The 20,024-nt window shown below is 48.4% G+C and overlaps 1 protein-coding gene and 1 long non-coding RNA gene across 2 annotated transcripts in view; one reads left to right on the forward strand and one right to left on the reverse strand.

Moving 5' to 3' along the window:
• Positions 1 to 20,024, forward strand: part of LOC309525753 (uncharacterized protein) — a 400,379-nt gene that overhangs the window by 144,816 nt on the left and 235,539 nt on the right. The window lies entirely within an intron of this gene.
• Positions 17,044 to 18,455, reverse strand: LOC309525862. The gene is made up of 3 exons (XR_014216557.1): positions 18,319 to 18,455; positions 18,015 to 18,160; positions 17,044 to 17,403 (listed from the first exon to the last, which is right to left on the reverse strand). It is a non-coding gene; the product is annotated as an uncharacterized lncRNA (long non-coding RNA).

A 20,024-nucleotide genomic window follows, 5' to 3' on the forward strand; every position in this document is an offset into this window, starting at 1 on the left:
AGGAGTTCCAAAATGTCGATAATGTTCCTTGTGTTAGCAAACAGATGTCTACCTGGGAGAAAGCCTGCCTGGTCTTTATGGATTACTTCATTTAAAACTTTTTAAAATCTACTTGCTAGAATATCTGCAAATATTTTGTAATCCACATTTAAGAGGGAGATGGGACGGTAGTTCTTCAGTTGTGTCTTTTCAGCTTCCGATTTTGGTATCAAAGTGATGAAGGCTTCTTTCCACGATTCCAGCGCCTTCTTCCCCTCCAAAATTTCATTGCAGACCTCCATCAGTGGTCGTATCAAATAGTCCTTCAATGTCCTGTAATACTTGGAGGTCAGCCCATCTGGCCCTGGAGATTTGCCCAATTTCATGTTCTGAATGGCAATTTCAATCTCTTGTGGTGTTATTTTACAATTCAGGATTGATCTATTTTCTTGTGACAATTTTGGTAGTCCATTCTTTTCCAAAAATTGTTTAATCCCAGCCTCATCTTGTGGCCCTTGTGTATATAGTTTTTTAAAGTATCTCTGGAAACATTTTCTAATATCCACGGGGTTCTGAATGTTTCTTCCTTCAATCTCTAAATTAGTAACTGTATTTTGTTTTTGTCTTTTCTTCAACTGCCAAGCTAGCAGTTTCCCACATTTGTTCGCAGATTCAAATGTTTTTTGTTTCATTAGTTTAACTTTCCACTCTATTTCCTGATTTATCAATTTGGAATATTGTGCTTGGTATAGTTTAATTTCTCTCAGAATCTGCTGTGACTTCGGGTTAGATCTTAACTTCTTCTCTAGTTCTTTAATTTTCTCCAAGATCTTGTCTTTTTTCTCATTTTGTGTCCTTTTCTTTACAGCGTTCTGTTGTATCAAGAACCCCCTCATCACGGCCTTGCTTGCGTCCCAGATAGTTCTTTTTTCCACCGAAGTGTTCAAATTTATCTCAAAATAGTCCTTCAAAGCTTTTTGGGCCTTCTTAATGATTTCCTGATCTCTAAACAAATTGTCTCTAAACAAGGGACGCGGGTGGCGCTGTGGGTAAAAGCCTCAGCACCTAGGGCTTGCCGATCGAAAGGTCGGCGGTTCGAATCCCCACGGCGGGGTGCGCTCCCGTTGCTCGGTCCCAGCGCCTGCCAACCTAGCAGTTCGAAAGCACCCCCGGGTGCAAGTAGATAAATAGGGACCGCTTACTGGCGGGAAGGTAAACGGCGTTTCCGTGTGCTGCGCTGGCTCGCCAGATGCAGCTTGTCACGCTGGCCACGTGACCCGGAAGTGTCTGCAGACAGCGCTGGCCCCCGGCCTCTTGAGTGAGATGGGCGCACAACCCCAGAGTCTGTCAAGACTGGCCCATACGGGCAGGGGTACCTTTACCTTTACCTTTAAACAAATTGTCATTCATTTTCCATCTAAAGGAGCCGGTTGGTAATAGTGTCATATCCATCTTTACCACATTATGGTCGGAGCAGGTCTTTGGGCAGATTTCCACCTTTCTAGTCTTAGGTGCCAGACCTCTAGATATCCATATTTGGTCGATTCTTGTCCATGTCAGTTGGGCTTCAGAGAAGAATGTTCCTTCTCTTCCCAATGGGTTCTTTGTCCTCCAGATGTCAATCAAGTCCATATTGTCAGTCAGTTCAAAAAAAGTCTTAGGTAGTCTGCCATCTTTTGTCACATTTTGGTTTTGAGACTTATCCATATTAGTTGAGACCACGCCATTCATATCTCCCATCATAATGATGTTGTCATAGTCCAGATAGTCCAGGACACTCTCATGCAACTTCTTGTAAAATTCTGACTTTCCCTCATTTGGGGCATAGATTCCTAATATCAAAAACTTCTCTCCTTGGTGTTGTATCTCAATTGCCAAAATTCTTCCATGTTCATCTTTGAAAAGAAATTTAGGTGATAGGCTCTCTTTTGCGTAGATCACCACTCCTCTCTTCTTCACTCGGTCCGAAGATATAAATTCTTGACCTAATCTTTTATTTATTAACACTTTTCTGTGTAGCCTAGTCACATGTGTTTCTTGCAAGCAAATAATGTCCAATTGTTCTTGTCAGGGGTTCAGGAGCAGAGGCGAGGGCAAGGGAGGAAACAGAGAGCGAGGGGGAGGAGTCCGAAGAAAAGATGAGTGATGACGACGACCCGAGATCTCCGAGTCTTTCCAGTGAATCAGAAGATTCACAGAAAGGAGCGCCAGTGGCCAGAGCAAGGGGGGAGCCTAGGGGGACACCCCAGGAAGAAGGGTCCAGAGGGGGTTCAGAGGGCAGCAGTTGGAAATCGGGGCCAGCATCCCCAACAGAGCGCAGTGGAGAGGAAGGGCGCCAGGTATCGAGCTCCGGCAGCTCGCCGCAGGGGGGAGGGCATGAGTCAGGAGTGGCCACACCTCCATCGGGGAGCGAAGAAACGGTCAAGCAGAAAGTGGAAGGTTGGGCGCGCGCGCCAAGTTCAAATGCACAGGAAGGCGGCGCAGTAAGCAGCCCGGAAAGGGAGCCAGGTCCTAAAGCCCGCCGCAAGGAGACAGAAGGGTCCGGGGGGTCAGCGTCAGAAGAGTCCAGGAAGGAAGAGACCACGGGGGGCAGAGGGACCCAGAGAAGAACGGTCAGGCGGAAAAGGTGGAGTAAGGCTAGGGTATTAAGTTGGTGTACAGGAGGCGGGGACTCAGACGGAGCTTCGCCGGTCTAGCTTATAAGACGTAGGGCTGCACGCGGCAGCTTGGAAATGGAAACTGTAACTCAATAAAGACTTTTATAAAGTGAACGCTGGCTAGCGTGATCCTCTGGGAGCTAGGATCTGGGAGCAGCTCTGACAGCTGCCGACGGTAAGATAGGTACAGATGATCTACGTGTCTGTAAGGCCGAGGTTAAGGTTGTTTGTCTGGTTCTTGGTCCTCTTTTTCTTGTGCCACTCATTCCAAAGTTATCTAAAAGTCAAGGTCAGTCTGGGTTGTTCCCATGAGAAAGTAGCAGCCCAGAGAAAAACAGTCAAACAGGAGGAAAGGAAAGCGAAAATAATATAATGTCACTGCTATTGGTCCCAAATCCTCTAGAGGGGGCTTGAGATGTCTTGAGGGAAGAAGTCAGATCAAGTAAAGTCAATAAAGTTAATTTTAAAATCCCAGGACCTTCATACTGGTATTTAGCAGAGTTGGTATTCTTAACATAACATTGTTTCTGACAAGTGCTAGCTAGTATTTCAAAGTATCAAGTCTGTAACAGCTCAGAATGTTACAAGTCCAAATACACAATAGCCAAGTTTGCAAACTGACAGCTCTTCTGTTCTTTAGGCAGCCCAAATACCTGGGTTTCTCAGTCCAAATGTAATTCCCACAGGAGAAAATTAACACAGTTCAAATAGAAAGTAAGTTCAATAAATATATCTTTTCTTCATCTGAAGGTAGTTCCAGTGGATGCTCAGATCAGGTAGTTTAAAAAGTCTCTACAAAAGCTCCACTCCTCCAGCTCTTTGCTTTGTAGTTTAAATAGCAGCGGGAGACGGACTTCCTTTTAACGTCTCTCCGCTTTCAGCCAATTTTCTTTGAGTTTAGAGTCCAATTGTAAAAGTCCCTCTTTTACTCACGGGTTGTAGCTTCTGGTTCCGAATTTTGAGGAAAAAAGGTCAGCGCTCACCGACAGCAGCTGCGCGGCTTCACTCTGCAGAGTAGCGATCGACTCACAGCGCCGCAACCCCCTCCGCGATCCGAGGCTCCTTACGGGGTCCCTTCAACGTTTCGGAGGTCGCTTTCGGCGCCCGCCGAGTCCCACGTCCACAGGCTCTTGCTGCCTGTGGTTTTTCAGTGCGGGTCTCCGCTTTGCTGTAGCGGACGACCCGATTCCGCAGAGCTTCCCCCTCAGCACAAGAGGAGGACCGCCATTGCCGTTTCGCGCCGCCTCCGGAAGTCAGTTGCACCAAGAAGTTATCTGACCATGGCACTTCTTTTGTTTCACTTTTACTGAGTGTCAGATCACCAACATCCATAGAGGTAAACACCAGGTCCAAGGCATTTCCGCGGCTATGGGTTGGGACCATGGAGGCCATGCTTTCCACGAAGTCCCGAGCGGCCCCTTGTAAGGTTGTGTCGACTAAACCTGCCTCCTCTGTAACGACATGGTCTGGTCTTAGCGTAACTCCTCCTCCTACCCGTGATCACTGAGGTAGGTTGTCCCAGTGCATCCCCCCCTGTGGAACATGCCCCAGCCATTTTGTTGGCTGGGACCCACTCCCCGGCAGCCCTGACCCCTCCCCTTAAGAACAAAATAGAACCTTTAAAAATAAATAAATAAAATAAAACAATACAAACAAAAAACTGTAAAAATTACAAAAACACCAAAATCAAAACAAATTCCCAGGCCCAACCAAACATCCACCCCACCCCACCACCATCCCCCACATACAAAAACATTCAAAAGAAAAGTTTTAAAACATTTTAAAAAGAACTCTGAGTCCTCCTGGACAGCAGCAGCAGTAACAGCAACCCTCCTTGTGAGGCCTGTCAGGCCGCGCCTTAGGCCAGATGGTGAGTGGCAAGAGCAGGGCCCTCAGGCACTCACACAAGGGAGTCCTCCTGGGCAGCAGAGCAGTCCTTTGGAGGCTTCAGGCCCCACCCCGGGCCAGGTGGTTAGTGGCAAGAGCAGGGCCCTCAGGCACTCACACAGGGGAGGTAAAGGAGAAGTCAAGGAGGAGAATGGTGGGATCATGGACTCTCTCAGTAAGGATCCCTGTTGGATCATAACATGTTGTGATTGGAGATGGAGTGGATTCCATGATTGAGCCACAAAAATATCCATCCCAGATAAAAGCCAAGCAATATCTCAGTTAATACCAGGAAACAAAAACAGTCAAAACTATTGGACACCTCACATTTCATTCTCTTCAGTTCTTCCTCTGTCACAAGCATTCATTAACATTGTTCAATAATCTGGAGCTCCCAATTCCTCCTGAGGCTCTAATTAGCATCTCTCTTCATTGCAGATGGTGATGAATTGGAAGGGAAGAACAAGGGGAACCACAACAGAATCCGCATAGAAGAGAAGTCATATGAATATTCAGAGTGTGGAGAGAACATCCGTCAGAGTTCCCAGTCCACCTCCCATCAAAGAAGGAGCTTCATTCAAAGGAATAGCCTCACTTCACACAAAAGAACACAGAGTAGGGAGAAAATGTATCAGTGCAGAGAATGTGGAAAGAGCTTCAATCGAAAGGATAATCTCACTTTGCATCAAAGAGTTCATACAGGGGAGAAACCATATAATTGCTTGGAATGTGGAAAGAGCTTCAGTCACTGGGGGAATCTCACTTCCCATCAAAGAGTTCATACAGGGGAGAAACCGTATCAGTGCTTGGAATGTGGGAAGAACTTTAGTCACCGCCAGAATCTCGCTTCTCATCAAAGAATTCATACAGGGGAGAAACCGTATCAGTGCTTGGAATGTGGAAAGAGCTTCAATCGGAAGGGTCACCTTACTTCCCATCACAAAATTCATACAGGGGAGAAACCCTATCAGTGCTTGGAATGTGGGAAGCGCTTCTGTCAGGAGGGGAATCTCACTTCTCATCAAAGAATTCATACAGGGGAGAAACCCTATCAGTGCTTCGAATGTGGAAAGAGCTTTCGTCTGAGTGGTGATCTCACTTCCCATCAAAGAATTCATACAGGGGAGAAACCCTATCAGTGCTTGGAATGTGGAAAGAGCTTCAGTAAGTGGGTGAATCTCACTTTTCATCAAAGAATTCATACAGGGGATAAACCCTATCAGTGCTTGGATTGTGGAAAGGGCTTCAGTCGGAAGGATAGTCTCACTTCCCATCAAAGAATTCACACAAGGGAGAAACCCTATCAGTGCTCGGAATGTGGAAAGAGCTTCAGTAAGTGGGTGAATCTCACTTTTCATCAAAGAATTCATACAGGGGATAAACCCTATCAGTGCTTGGATTGTGGAAAGGGCTTCAGTCGGAAGGATAGTCTCACTTCCCATCAAAGAATTCATACAGGGGAGAAGCCCTATCAGTGCTTAGAATGTGGGAAGAGCTTTCGTCTTAGTGGTGATCTGACTTCCCATCAAAGAATTCATACAGGGGAGAAACCCTATCAGTGCTCAGAATGTGGGAAGCACTTCAGCCAGGAGGGTAATCTCACTTCTCATCAAAGAATTCATACAGGGGAAAAACCCTATCAGTGCTTTGAATGTGGAAAGGGCTTCAGTCGGAAGGATAGTCTCACTTCCCATCAAAGAATTCATACAGGGGAGAAGCCCTATCAGTGCTTAGAATGTGGGAAGAGCTTTCGTCTGAGTGGTGAACTAACTTCCCATCAAAGAATTCATACAGGGGAGAAACCCTATCAGTGCTCAGAATGTGGAAAGAGCTTCAGTCAAAGCACCCATCTCACTTTCCATCACAGAATTCATACAGGGGAGAAACCGTATCAGTGCTCAGAATGTGGGAAGCGCTTCAGTCTCAGGCACAATCTCACTTCCCATCAAATAATTCATACACGGGGAAAACCCTATCAGTGCTTGGAATGTGGAAAGGGCTTCAGTCGGAAGTATAGTCTCACTTCCCATCAAAGAATTCATACAGGGGAAAAACCCTATCAGTGCTTCGAATGTGGAAAGGGCTTCAGTCGGCAGGATAGTCTCACTTCCCATCACAGAATTCATACAGGGGAGAAACCGTATCAGTGCTTGGAATGTGGAAAGAGCTTCAGTCAAAGCACCAATCTCACTTCCCATCAGAGAATCCATACAAGAGAGAAAACGGTTTAGTGTTTGAAATGTGGGAAAAGATTCATTCATGGCCCACCAAATAATTCATACGGGGTTAAAAGCATATCAGCACATGGAATGTGTATGAAATTTCACTTGTTAAAAAGTCAATTTAAGATCTCACACCAGGGTGAAGTATAGAATTATAGATTCAGAATCTAGTCCAACCCCGTCCAGAATTCTCATTTCCAGCATCCATGACAGGTGGCCATCCAACTTCTTCTTAAAACCCCCCAATGAAGATCCACCCCCTTCAGAGAGAGTTGCTTTTCACTGTCAGCTCTTACTATCAGAGAGATAATATAAAAAAAGACTTAGGAGAAGACTTCCGGTGTGATGGCCTATGGCGTTTGGCTGCTTTCCCAGAACACTGGACCCCAGTCATGCAATTAAACAAGGTGAATCTGGAGGTAATTATCTCTGTTGAACCCCGCAGGGATGCGGCGCACGTGCCTTCACCCGCACGCCGTCCGATATCTGCCGCTCGCTACAGTGGAGGCAGGGGCGCTGAGTGTTTAGCATTCCACGAATTGGACACTCTCCACTGCCAACGCCATAGAATCATAGAATCATAGAGATGGAAGAGACCAGAAGGGCCATCGAGTCCAACCCCCTGCCAAGCAGGAAACACCATCAGAGCACTCCTGACATATGGTTGTCAAGCCTCTGCTTAAAGACCTCCAAAGCAGGAGACTCCACCACACTCCTTGGCAGCAAATTCCACTGGCAAACAGCTCTTACTGTCAGGAAGTTCTTCCTAATGTTTAGGTGGAATCTTCTTTCTTGTAGTTTGGATCCATTGCTCCGTGTCCGCTTCTCTGGAGCAGCAGAAAACAACCTTTCTCCCTCCTCTATGTGACATCCTTTTATATATTTGAACATGGCTATCATATCACCCCTTAACCTCCTCTTCTCCAGGCTAAACATGCCCAGCTCCCTTAGCCGTTCCTCATAAGGCATCATTTCCAGGCCTTTGACCATTTTGGTTGCCCTCCTCTGGACACGTTCCAGTTTGTCAGTGTCCTTCTTGAACTGTGGTGCCCAGAACTGGACACAGTACTCCAGGTGAGGTCTGACCAGAGCAGAATACAGTGGCACTATTACTTCCCTTGATCTAGATGCTATACTCCTATTGATGCAGCCCAGAATTGCATTGGCTTTTTTAGCTGCCGCGTCACACTGTTGGCTCATGTCAAGTTTGTGGTCAACCAAGACTCCTAGATCCCTTTCACATGTACTGCTCCCCAGCCAGGTGTCACCCATCTTGTATTTGTGCCTCTCATTTTTTTTTGCCCAAGTGCAATACTTTACATTTCTCCCTGTTAAAATTCATCTTGTTTGTTTTGGCCCAGTTCTCTAATCTGTCAAGGTCGTTTTGAAGTGTGATCCTGTCCTCTGGGGTGTTAGCCACCCCTCCCAGTTTGGTGTCATCTGCAAATTTGATCAGGATGCCCTTGAGTCCATCATCCAAGTCGTTGATAAAGATGTTGAATAAGACCGGGCCCAAGACAGAACCCTGTGGCACCCCACTAGTCACTCTTCTCCAGGATGAAGAGGAACCATTGATGAGCACCCTTTGGGTTCGGTCAGTCAGCCAGTTACAAATCCACTGAGTGGTAGCATAGTCAAGACCGCATTTTACCAGCTTCTTTACAAGAATATCATGGGGCACCTTGTCAAATGCCTTGCTGAAATCAAGGTAGGCTACATCCACTGCGTTCCCTTCATCTACCAGGTTTGTAATTCTGTCAAAAAACGAGATCAGGTTAGTCTGACATGACTTATTTTTCAGAAATCCATGCTGACTATTGGTGATCACAGCATTCCTTTCTAGGTGCTCACAGACTGTTTGCTTAATGATCTGCTCCAGAATCTTCCCTGGTATTGATGTCAGACTGACTGGGCGGTAATTATTTGGGTCCTCTCTTTTCCCCTTTTTGAAAATAGGGACAACATTTGCCCTCCTCCAGTCTGCTGGGACTTCACCTGTTCTCCAGGAATTCTCAAAGATGACTGCCAGTGGTTCTGAGATCACATCTGCCAGTTCTTTTAATACTCTTGGATGCAGTTTGTCTGGCCCTGGAGACTTGAATACATCTAAACTAGCCAAGTATTCTTGTACTATCTCCTTAGTTATTCTGGGCTGTGTTTCCTCTGCTGAATCCTTTGCTTCAAATTCTTCAGGTCGGCCATTGTTTTCTTTATCGGAGAAGACTGAGGCAAAGAAGGCATTGAGGAGTTCAGTCCTTTCTGTGTCCCCTCTTTGCATTTCACCATCTTCTCCTCTGAGTGACCCCACTGTTTCTTTGTTCTTCCTTTTGCTTAGGACATACCCATAAAAGCCTTTTTTGTTGCTTTTAACCTCTCTAGCAAGCCTGAGTTCATTCTGTGCTTTAGCTTTTCTGACTTTGTGTCTACACGTGCTGGCTATTTGTTTGAATTCCTCTTTGGTGGTTTTCCCCCTTTTCCATTTTTTGTACACATCCTTTTTTAATCTTAACTCAGTTAAAAGTTCTTTAGATAGCCACCCTGGTTTCTTTAGGCACCTTCCATGTTTCCGTCTCATTGGTATTGCCTGACGTTGTGCTTTTATTATCTCCCTCTTAACAAACTCCCAGCCATCATGAACTCCCTTTCCTTTTAGTATTGTTGTCCATGGGATCTCACCCAGCACTTCCCTAAGTTTTATGAAGTCGGCTTTCTTAAAGTCAAGAAATTGAGTCCTAGTATGCTTGGCTGCTCCTTTCCGCTGTATAGTAAACTTCAGAAGAGCATGATCACTCGCGCCTAATGATCCTTCCACTTCTACCCCACTAACCAGGTCATCAACATTGGTTAGGAGCAGATCTAAAATGGCTGTTCCTCTTGTTGCTTCTCCCACTTTCTGGACAATGAAGTTGTCTGCAAGGCCAGTGAGGAATCTGTTTGACCTTATGCTCTTGGCTGAGTTTGACGTCCAACAAATATCCGGGTAACTGAAGTCCCCCATTACTACTATCTCCCTTCCTTTTGCATGCTTGGCCATCTTTTCCAGGAAGGCATCATCTATGTCCTCTGTTTGGCTTGGGGATCTATAGTAAACTCCCACAATGAGGTCCCTGTTAGTCTTTTCTCCCTTAATTTTGACCCAAATGCTCTCACTTTGGCTTTGAGGTTCTAAATCTTGGATCTCTTCACAGGTATACACATCCCTGTCTTTCCCCTTAATTCCTCATCAAGTTTCCTGATACCAGAAATACCATTTTCTAAAATTCTGTGATTATCCTTGTTGTGATTTATTGAATGGAAACTGAGACAGGTTTTCCAGGTGAAGCTTTTTCCAAACACTCCCCTGTATGAAGTATCTCATGGGAATCTTGGGTGGAGCTGCGGAGGAAGCTTTCCCAACATTTCAAGCACTAATTTCTTCCCCTTGTTAGTTCTTTCTTGTGAAGTGAGGCTCTCCTTGTGAACGAAGAGCTTTCCTTGATGGGAAGTGGACTGGGAGCTCTGACTAAAGTTCTCTCCACACTCTGAATATTTATATGGTTTCTCGATTGTGTGGATTTTTCTTGTTGTCTCCCTTCTTCTTCCTTTCCAATTCACCACCTACAACCTACAATCTACTGTTATATGGCAGTATTATTATTATTATTATTATTATTATTATTATTATTATTATGTTTAGGCTGAGGAAGAAATTGAGACGCTCCCCTCTGGAGTTCAGAAAGGGTAGATATTCCTGGTGCCCTTAAGCCTGCTGTTCTGCCAGGGAAGCGGGGCTGCGTCCAAAGCATGGAGTGGTGGAAGTACTCAGGGAAGGGAGCAGAAAGCGAGGGAAGCATTAGGCCCCCATTTCTAGGAAGGGGAACATCGGCCTGAAGGGGAGCAGCTGCTTTTGGGCAAGGGCAGAGGCCATGTTGGGTCAGGGCAACTGGTCCTTCTATGTTTGGAGCTGGAGGAAGGCCCCGCAGCCATCTTGGATGAGGGCAACTTTGTGCCTGTCTGTTATATACACATACATATCTATCATCTTTCATCTACCTACCTACCAACATACATATATATATATATATATATATATTGTTAACGGAAAAATCCGAGGGCTCCCTTGGACAAAAAGTAAAGACACCAACCAGAGCAAATTGGAGCAAATCAGCAGCCTGTAGGCTTGACCTTTATTGAACTGTTGCAACAGGGTGTTCCCCTCACTTGCAGGAGAGAGGAAGGACCCAGAAAAATGGTGTGCAAGGCCTTATAAAAACTTGTGAAATTCCCACCCTGTAGGTCAAGCCCACCCCCAGAAACATCACGCATACATCACAGAAAGGAGGGGTTGAGGGAGGGGTGGTGGTGGTAGCCTGAGTGTCCTGTCACCTGGCTGGTTCCTCCTTTCCCCCCTACCCCTTGAGTCACTTCTAGGAGACACAGGGGAGTTTCCAGTTTCCTGCCCCCAGAGCGAAGATCTGATGATTGTCCTTTATTCCAGTCCGTGCTGAATCCACTCCCATATGCAAGTTCTTTGTGATCTTGATGGTCTTCTGTCTGGGACCATCAGGGTTGGCATAGCAACTGGGCAGGGCTCCTGTGGATGTGCTGGGATGCTCAAGGGATTATGGCTGCCCTGTATCAAACCTCCCCCATTTTGTAGTCCTTCCTTCATGGAGTCAAATAAAAGTGGTACAGTGCAAATCCGGTGTATGGTTGATTTTTCTATGAATTTATAACAGAAGCGCAGCGTTTGTAGTGTGTGAGTGTGAGTGTGTGTGAAGTTTGTACAAACTGAATGATGGGGGGGGGGGTTCCCTGCTACAATACACCCCCCTGGTTCTCGTTTGGAGGAGTGAGGGACGGAGGCGCTTTACTGACAGAATGGCACTTCCCTGGCGCCTCCTTTCCTCCCAGGAGCTCCCCCTTCCACAACACCCCTCCCAGGCTGCCCTCTGGCATGTGGCCCCCTTTCCAGCAGGCGAAGCTGCAGGGGCCACTCACTTCCTGGCCCTCCCAAAATGGAGGAGGCCTTGGACCCTGGAGGAGCCTGAGAGGGGCCTTGAGGGGGGCAGGGAGGGCCTCTCGCCCCTTCCCAGACTTGTCCGCCATCCATTTATTACTACTGTTGATTAAACTTCGGCCCCTCAGGGCTCTGGCACCCGGCACAGTTAGTGCAAATGATCTCAAACCCTAAAATGGATTGACAGGTAACTGACAGACGTAGATGATCTCTAGAGATCTAGGGAGTCTGCCGGATGCCCCCCTTGGCTGGGCCTGTGATGGACAGCAGAGCCAGGCCAGTCAGCGGACTTCGTCCCTCAGAAATTTCCTGGAGCCTCGCTCTGATTGGCTGCCAAGCCAGCGGGGGGCGGAGCCAGCCCTTTTGGCGGGAGAATGCAAGGCGCCTTTTCTGAGGGGGGAGCTTGGAGGGGAAGGTGGGGGGAGGGAAGGGAGACCCCCAAGAAGGAGGGCTGAGGGGACCCCCTGGGTGTGGGGGGCAGACTGAGGGGGGGAGGGAAGGGAGACCCCCAAGAAGGAGGGCTGAGGGGACCCCCTGGGTGTGGGGGGCGGACTGAGAGGGGGGAGCGGAGGGAGACCCCCAGGAAGGAGGGCTGAGGGGACCCCCTGGGTGTGGGGGTGGACTGTGAGTGAGGAGGGAAGGGAGACCCCCAAGAAGGAGAGCTGAGGGGACCCCCTGGGTGTGGGGGGCAGACTGAGAGAGGGGGAGGGAAGGGAGACCCCCAAGAAGGAGGGCTGAGGGGACCCCCTGGGTGTGGGGGCGGACTGAGAGGGGGGAGCGGAGGGAGACCCCCAAGAAGGAGGGCTGAAGGGACCCCTGGGTGTGGGGGGCGGACTGAGAGGGGGGAGCGGAGGGAGACCCCCAAGAAGGAGGGTTGAGGGGATCCCCTGGGTGTGTGGGGGGAGCGGAGGGAGACCCCCCAAAAGGAGGGCTGAGGGGACCCCCTGGGTGTGGGGGCGGAGACCCCCAAGCAGGAGGGCTGAGGGGACCCCCTGGGTGGGGGGCGGAGGGAGACCCCCCAGAAGGAGGGCTGAGGGCACCCCCTGGGGGTGGGGGGCGGGCTGAGAGGGGGGAGCGGAGGGAGACCCCCAAGAAGGAGGGCTGAGGGGACCCCCTGGGTGTGGGGGGGGAGCGGAGGGAGACCCCCAAGAAGGAGGGCTGAGGGGACCCCCTGGGTGTGGGGGGGCGGAGGGAGACCCCCAAGGAGGAGGGCTGAGGGGGCCCCTGGGACTGAGGGGGGAAAGGGCCCCTGGGACTGAGGGGGAAAGGGCCCCTCGCTCAGGAACCCCCCACGTCTGAATGGGACACGACTCAGTCCAGGAAGGAGAGGGAAGAAGGGGCAGAAATGGAGTTCAGCATTGGACCACCATGTCTGGAAAGCGGAACATCGGCCTGAGAAGAGACTTCTGCGTTGAATGCCCTGACCGCCTCCAAGTTGAGGCCAGAAGTTGACTTCTGCCTGAAAGTACCTGAAACTGTTCTTAACCTGAGGTACCACCTTAGCTAATGGGGCCTCCCGCTGCTGCCGCACGATTTCTGTTCTCATCCTGAAGCAAAGTTCTTAACTTGAAGTAATATTTCTGGCTTAGCGGAGTCTGTAACCTGAAGTGTCTGTAACCCGAGGTACCACTGTATTACTATTCTCCTCCTTGGGCCTCCGAGACAGAGAGGGCCTTTCCCTCCTGGCCCCCTTTGCAGACCCCAGCCGATCCCCCTGGGCCGCTTGCCTGGCCTCCTCCGTGGGGCAACATGGCGGGGAGAGAGGCTGCCCTGCGGAGGCCAAGCCATCATGGCAGGAAGGCGGCTGAGGACCCAAGGTGCCGCCCTCCTTCACCCCGAGAGCGTGGGACCCCCGAGGCCCAGAGACCCCCGATGGTGTCTCTGGGAACAGCTGGGGCACCGGAAAAAACAAAATGGCGTTCCCGCCTTTTTTGGAGAAACACCATCTCTTGGCCCTGCTGCCTCCGTGCGCTCCTCCTGGGCCTCCCTGGACATTGGGGGTAATCCAGCTGCCCCCAAACAATGAGGGGAAAGAGGAAAAGGAAGAGAAGGAAGGAGAAATGAAGGAGAAGCTGGGAGGGGAGCAGCCATGAGGGAAACTCAGAGGGAAAACTCCCTCAGGAAAGCGGGCGAAGGAGAGGAGGAGGAGGCCCAGGGGAATCTGAAAGGGGATTGGCCAGCTGCCCAGTGGAGAGGCCTCTGATTGGTCCAGCCTGGCTCTGGGGCGGGAAATGGGGTCAGATAGTTCTGGGATCCCAGTAGAAACTGGTTTTCTGGCAGGAGACATGGGAAGGATGGGAGGTGTCACTCTTCCTTTGAACTGCAGTCCGGAGTCAGCTCTGTCAGACTTCTTTCTGGAATAAGAAGCGCCCTCCTTTCCTGCTGGGTCCCAAACAGGGGCAAGTCAAGCTCAACGCCACCTCCAACCCCCTCCCCTCCCCACTTGAAAAGCACCATTTTGAGAAGCAGCCACTCTCAAATACGAAGAAATCAGCACCACCTGCTAACATTTCCCCCCCCCCGCTTGGTTTTCAGGGAGGGCTTTTCTTAGCCCCTCATCCCCCCCATTCAAAATAAGGGGCAGGCTGGCTGGAGACCCTTCCCTCCAACCCCCTTACCATGATTTAATGGCATCCCGTTTATATGTATTCCCCTTGTCCCAAAAGAGCCTCAGCTTCAGGGATGTCTTCCGAATGAGCTGCCAGGAGAAGGCACCTCAGCCTGACTCTCCAGTGGCAGAAGGTTCCCTAGGACACTCCAGGCTCAACGTGGGTCAAACGCTGAGGAAAACTTCTTGGAGCAACTTTTGGGAAAAGGGGAATACATATAACCGGGATGCCATTAAATAACAGTAAGGGGGTTGGGAAATGGGAGTGCCTGATCACCTCATCTGTCTCCTGAGAAATCTCTATGTGGGACAAGAAGCTACGGTTAGAACTGGATATGGAACAACTGATGGATTCAAAATTGGGAAAGGAGTACGACAAGGCTGTATATTGTCTCCCTGCTTATTTAACTTATATGCAGAATTCATCATGCGAAAGGCTGGGCTGGATGAATCCCAAGCCGGAATTAAGATTGCCGGAAGAGATATCAACAACCTCAGATATGCAGATGACACAACCTTGATGGCAGAAAGTGAGGAGGAATTAAAGAACCTTTTAATGAGGGTGAAAGAGAAGAGCGCAAAATATGGTCTGAAGCTCAACATCAAAAAAACGAAGATCATGGCCACTGGGCCCATCACCTCCTGGCAAATAGAAGGGGAAGAAATGGAGGCAGTGAGAGATTTGACTGTCTTGGGTTTCATGATCACTGCAGGTGGTGACAGCAAAAGAGAGCCCATAATCCCAGGATCTCTGAAATGAACAAATAAATGCACAGGATGGTCCAGATCGAACTCTTCCACGGATAAATGTTTGCCACGTCCAAAATGGAAGGGAAGAGCAGAGCAGGGTCCTCCAAAGAGCCGCAGGGGTTTGGGATCTACGCATTCAGCTGCCCAAGGCACTTGCGAAGACCTAGATCTGGGCTCCTTGGGGCAAATGGGGGCGGGGAGGGCAGGCTCGGTGCGCTGGGTTTGGCAAGGGTTAAAAGGAGCAGAGCTGGATTCCTAGAGAGGACAGGAAGTGAAGGGGTGAAGGTCCTCCATGGCTAAATTCCCTCCCTCCCCCTCCCTGCCTTCTTCTTCTCTCTCCTTTGCAAAAGCCCCTCCTGGAATCCGGTGAGTCCCCTGTTTCCTCCCCCTGAGGGTGCAATGGGGAGAAGGGGGTCCCAGGGGGGCAGGGAGGGGGCATGGGGGTCCTTGCTCAGATCATGCCTGGAGGGGGGAGACCCCCAAGTCGGGGAGCAGGGGGTCCTCCTTTGTCCTCTCTGCCAAGCCAGGGAGGGGGGGAGATCGCAGGAGGTCTGCAGCTCTGCTCTTCCTTTGGGATCCAGATGCTGCTGCCTTCCTCTTTAGGGAGGGGGCTTGGGGTCAAGGAAAAGTGGGCAGGCAAAGAAACCCCTTCAGATTGAGGGATTATGATGATGTGGAATGGGACGCGGGTGGCGCTGTGGGTTAAACCACAGAGCCTAGGACTTGCCGATCAGAAGGTAGGTGGTTTGAATCCCCGCAATGACGGGGTGAGCTCCCGTTGCTCGGTCCCTGCTCCTGCCCACCTAGCAGTTCAAAAGCGCGTCTAAGTGCAAGTAGATAAATTGGTACTGTAGCAGGAACACCATCATTCAGTTTGTACAAACTCCACACACACTCACACTCACACACTACAAACGCTGCGCTTCTGTGATAAATTCATAGAAAATCAACCATGCATCGGATTTGCAAAGTTCCACTTTTATTTGGCTCCATGAAGGAAGGACTACAAAATGGGGAAGGTTTGATACAGGGCAGCCATAATCCCTTGAGCATCCCAGCACATCCACAGGAGCCCTGCCCAGTTGCTATGCCAACCCTGATGGTCCCAGACAGAAGACCATCAAGATCACAAAGAACTTTGTCCTTGGACAAAGGACAATGATCAGATTTTCCCTCTGGGGGCAGGGAACTGGAAACTCCCCTCTGTCACCTGGAAAGGACTCAAGGGGGAACCAGCCAGGGGACAGGACACTCAGGTTACCACCACAACTCCTCCCTCAACCCCTCCTTTCTGTAATGTATGCATGATGTTTCTGGGGGTGGGCTTGACCTAGAGGATGGGAATTTCAAAAGTCTTTATAAGGCCTTGCACACCATTTTTCTGTGTCTTTCCTCTCCCCTGCAAGTGAGGGGAGCACCCTGTTGCAACAGTTCAATCAAGGCCAAGCCTACAGGCTGCTGTTTTGCTCCAAGTTATCCTGGTTGTGTCTTTGTTTTTGTCCAAGGGAGCCCTCGGATTTTCCCGGTAACAGTACCACTCCAGCAGAAGGTAAATGGCGTTTCCGTGTGCTGCTCTGGTTCGCCAGAAGTGGCTTAGTCATGCTGGCCACATTTATACAAGGATTAAGACCCATCATTAAAATACACAACAAAATTGTTCCATTAAGATACTGAAATAAGTATGCAAGAAAAGAATAGTATTAAAAGAATGCAGCTATTAAGAGGCAGAAAAGAACAGAGCAATGTGTAGAAGATCATCTTTCTTCTCCCTTTTTCCCTTAGGGTCCAGTGTGCTTTGAAGACGTAGCTGTTCCTTTCACAGAGGAGGACTGGGCTTTGCTGGATCCTGACCAGAGAGTTCTGCAGAAGGAAGTCGAGGAGGAGAATCCTGGGATCGTGGCCTCTCTGGTAAGGCTCCCTGCTGGATCATAAGATCAGTTTTGAAATTCCATACAGATCTCTGAAGGACAAACCTCCTCTATTTTGAGGGAGCCCAGTAGCGCCACCTGCAGCATCTGAGATGTTAACACACCCACAACTCTCCATAGGAGATGCATCTCCTGTTCTGTCTGGGAATATTCTTCCACCAGACCTGCCTTTTCCAACCAGGATGAGGCTGCTCTGAGCTGCCCAGGCCTTCTTCCATGTAGGCTTCAGAGATCTCAGGGACGTGAAGGTACATCCTGTCAAATTTTCTCAATTTTTTTTCTTAAAAAAGGCAGTAATTCATTTCCCTTCTTCCTCTTTCACAAGCAGTCATTTGCATTGTTCAATCATTTCAGGCTCAATTTCTTCCTCAGCCTAAACATAATAATAATAATACTGCCATATAACAGCAGATTGTAGGTGGGGAATTGGAGAGGAAGAAGAAGGGAGACAACAAGAAAAATCCACACAATGGAGAAATCATATAAATATTCAGAGTGTGGAGAGAACTTTAGTCAGAGCTCCCAGTCCACTTCCCATCAAGGGAAGCTCTTCCTTCAGAAGGAGACCCTCACTTCACATGAAAGAACTAACGGGGGAAGAAATTAGTGATTGAAATGTGGAAAAAGCTTCCTTCGCAGCTCCATTCTCTGTTCCCATGAGATACTTCATCCAGGGGAGTGTTTGGAAAAAGCTTCACCTGGAAAACTTGTCTCAGTTTCCATTAAATAAATCACAGCAAGGATGATCACAGAATTTCAGAAAATGGTATAACTGGTATCAGGAAACTTGATGAGAAATTAAGGGGAAAGACAGTGTTGACCCAGAGTAGTTACAAAATTAATGTTCTCTCCCCGAGTGCCACGGGCCCTGCTCCAGAGAGAGCTTCTCTGAAGAAAGCACAAGCAAAAATTACTCAATTTTACGTGAATAAGGAAAATGAGGAGGTGGCTAAGAAACAGCAGGAGCCAGATCCTATTACTGACCTTATAGGATCTCTCAGCAGCTCTAAGGATGAGCAGAAAGAGGTTTGGAGCCCAGGCAGCTCAACTGCTAAGTCATCTCTGGCACTGAGACCAGGAGCTCAAGCGACTCAAGGCCAAATCCAGGCTAAACAGGTAGAGGAACTAATCTGAAAGCAACATTCAAAATTAAAGCAAGTATAAAAGACTGCTACTCCCAAAGTTCTGGGACCAAAGAGGGACTATCAGTCATTGGGTGGCTTGTAGTACAAACAGAGGACACTGAACGCATAAAATCCTTTTTGGCCGACTGTAATAAAGTTCTTACCATCCTGATAGGTACTTGTAAAACCTTCTGAATAAAATCTAGCAGAGTCTGTGGCACCAGATAATACAACAATTTCTCTTTCCCTACCATTAAAAATAGATCAATAAGGGAGGTTTGATTCGTCCACATGTCAAAAGGAGGTCTAAAAGTACAAAGAAGAGCAAAAATGTTTAAAATTTTAAAAATAGTGAAATATTAAAAAGTTGACTTGAAAATACTCTTTAACTTACTTAAGAGTAGCTCGTGCTCTGGGTCCAGACAGAACACTAATTCGTTCTCAGATGTCCGTTCTTAATCTGAAACTGTTCTTAACCTGATGCGCCACTTTAGCTAATGGGGCCTCCCGCTGCCGCCACACCACCAGAGCACGATTTCTGTTCTCATCCTGAAGCAAAGTTCTTAACCCGAGGCACTATTTCTAGGTTAGCGGAGTCTGTAAGCTGAAGTGTATGTAACCTGAAGCGTATGTAACCCGAGGTACCACTGTACTGGAATCTGCACACCAGATCCCTATATCAATATGAAACGATATGCAAGGTTATCAAATGGTCTGATGTCCTGTCACAAGCCAAAACCAAACAAACTAGGAAGAGCGTTTTCATAAAAAGGAATTGGAAATGGGTGCTGTCTCAAAATAAGCTACTTCTCTCAAGCTACCCTAAGCCTTTGGGAATTTTGTCACAAGAGGAGCGTAAAGTTTGTGAATATAGTGTATATAGTATAAAGTTTGTGAATATGGTGTCTAAGCACAGAGAATATCTAAGGAGGAGTGGTGTATTAGTCTCAAGATTATTCCGAAATGTGGCATCACCAGCTCCTCTGCTTCCACATTCAGCAACACCTCCAAAAAGTCCTCAGTCCAAGGCAGACTATTGTCCTTTAGTTGACATATACTCTGGAGGTGACAATCCTGACTAGTCAGCTGACCTGGACCCCAAGGAACCCCATAACTCAGACAGCCCAGGGTCCTTGCACTTGAGAAATCTAGGGAAGGACCTACTTGACAGAACTGAAAAGAATTGATTACATGCCTTCTGTGCTCTGCCATAAGAAGCCCAGAATGAAATACTCTCAGATTGGACCTCTGACGTTCCTGCCTAATAAGTTTGAAGAAGGAACACAAGGGCTCATGCAAGCAAAACTTGACCCTTTGTGCTCCAGATCCAGCCCACCAGAATGAACCCTCTTTCCTACGAATTGGAGATGAAAAGCTTCCCTGAAGATTTGGTCCCCATGCAAGAGGCAAATATGGCCGCAACATCTGCCTGTCTTGCAATGAGAGAGCTCAAAGAGCGTCAACAGGACTCTCCATAGAAAGCACCAAGCATGGGGCCACTTACATGTGTTAGCTACTTGTCTGTTTTCTGCCCATGCTCTGGGCTTGCAGTTTTCATGCTTAGGGACAGGATGGTGACTGGTTTTGGCACCAAGTTCTGTCCATAAGCCCCAATGAGTTCAATGGGATCTACTCTCAGGTCCCTACTGTACAGACCATGCCAGCCTTGCAAAGTGGGGTGAGGAGCAAAGAGTTGAAATTGCTTAGAAATGGGGCTTTTGAGGCTTCTGGTTCCGGTCTGACTTAATGGATGCCGCTCCCAGGATAGCAGAGATCGTTAGCAAAGAATAAACAGATGATTTGAGGGTAATTGTCCTTAATTAAAGCTGCGTGCTGGAACAGATGGAACAAGATAATAAACCACTAAATA

Source organism: Podarcis vaucheri, assembly GCF_965113315.1.
Source record: "Podarcis vaucheri genome assembly, chromosome: 2".
In the NCBI taxonomy this organism is placed as follows: domain Eukaryota; kingdom Metazoa; phylum Chordata; class Lepidosauria; order Squamata; family Lacertidae; genus Podarcis; species Podarcis vaucheri.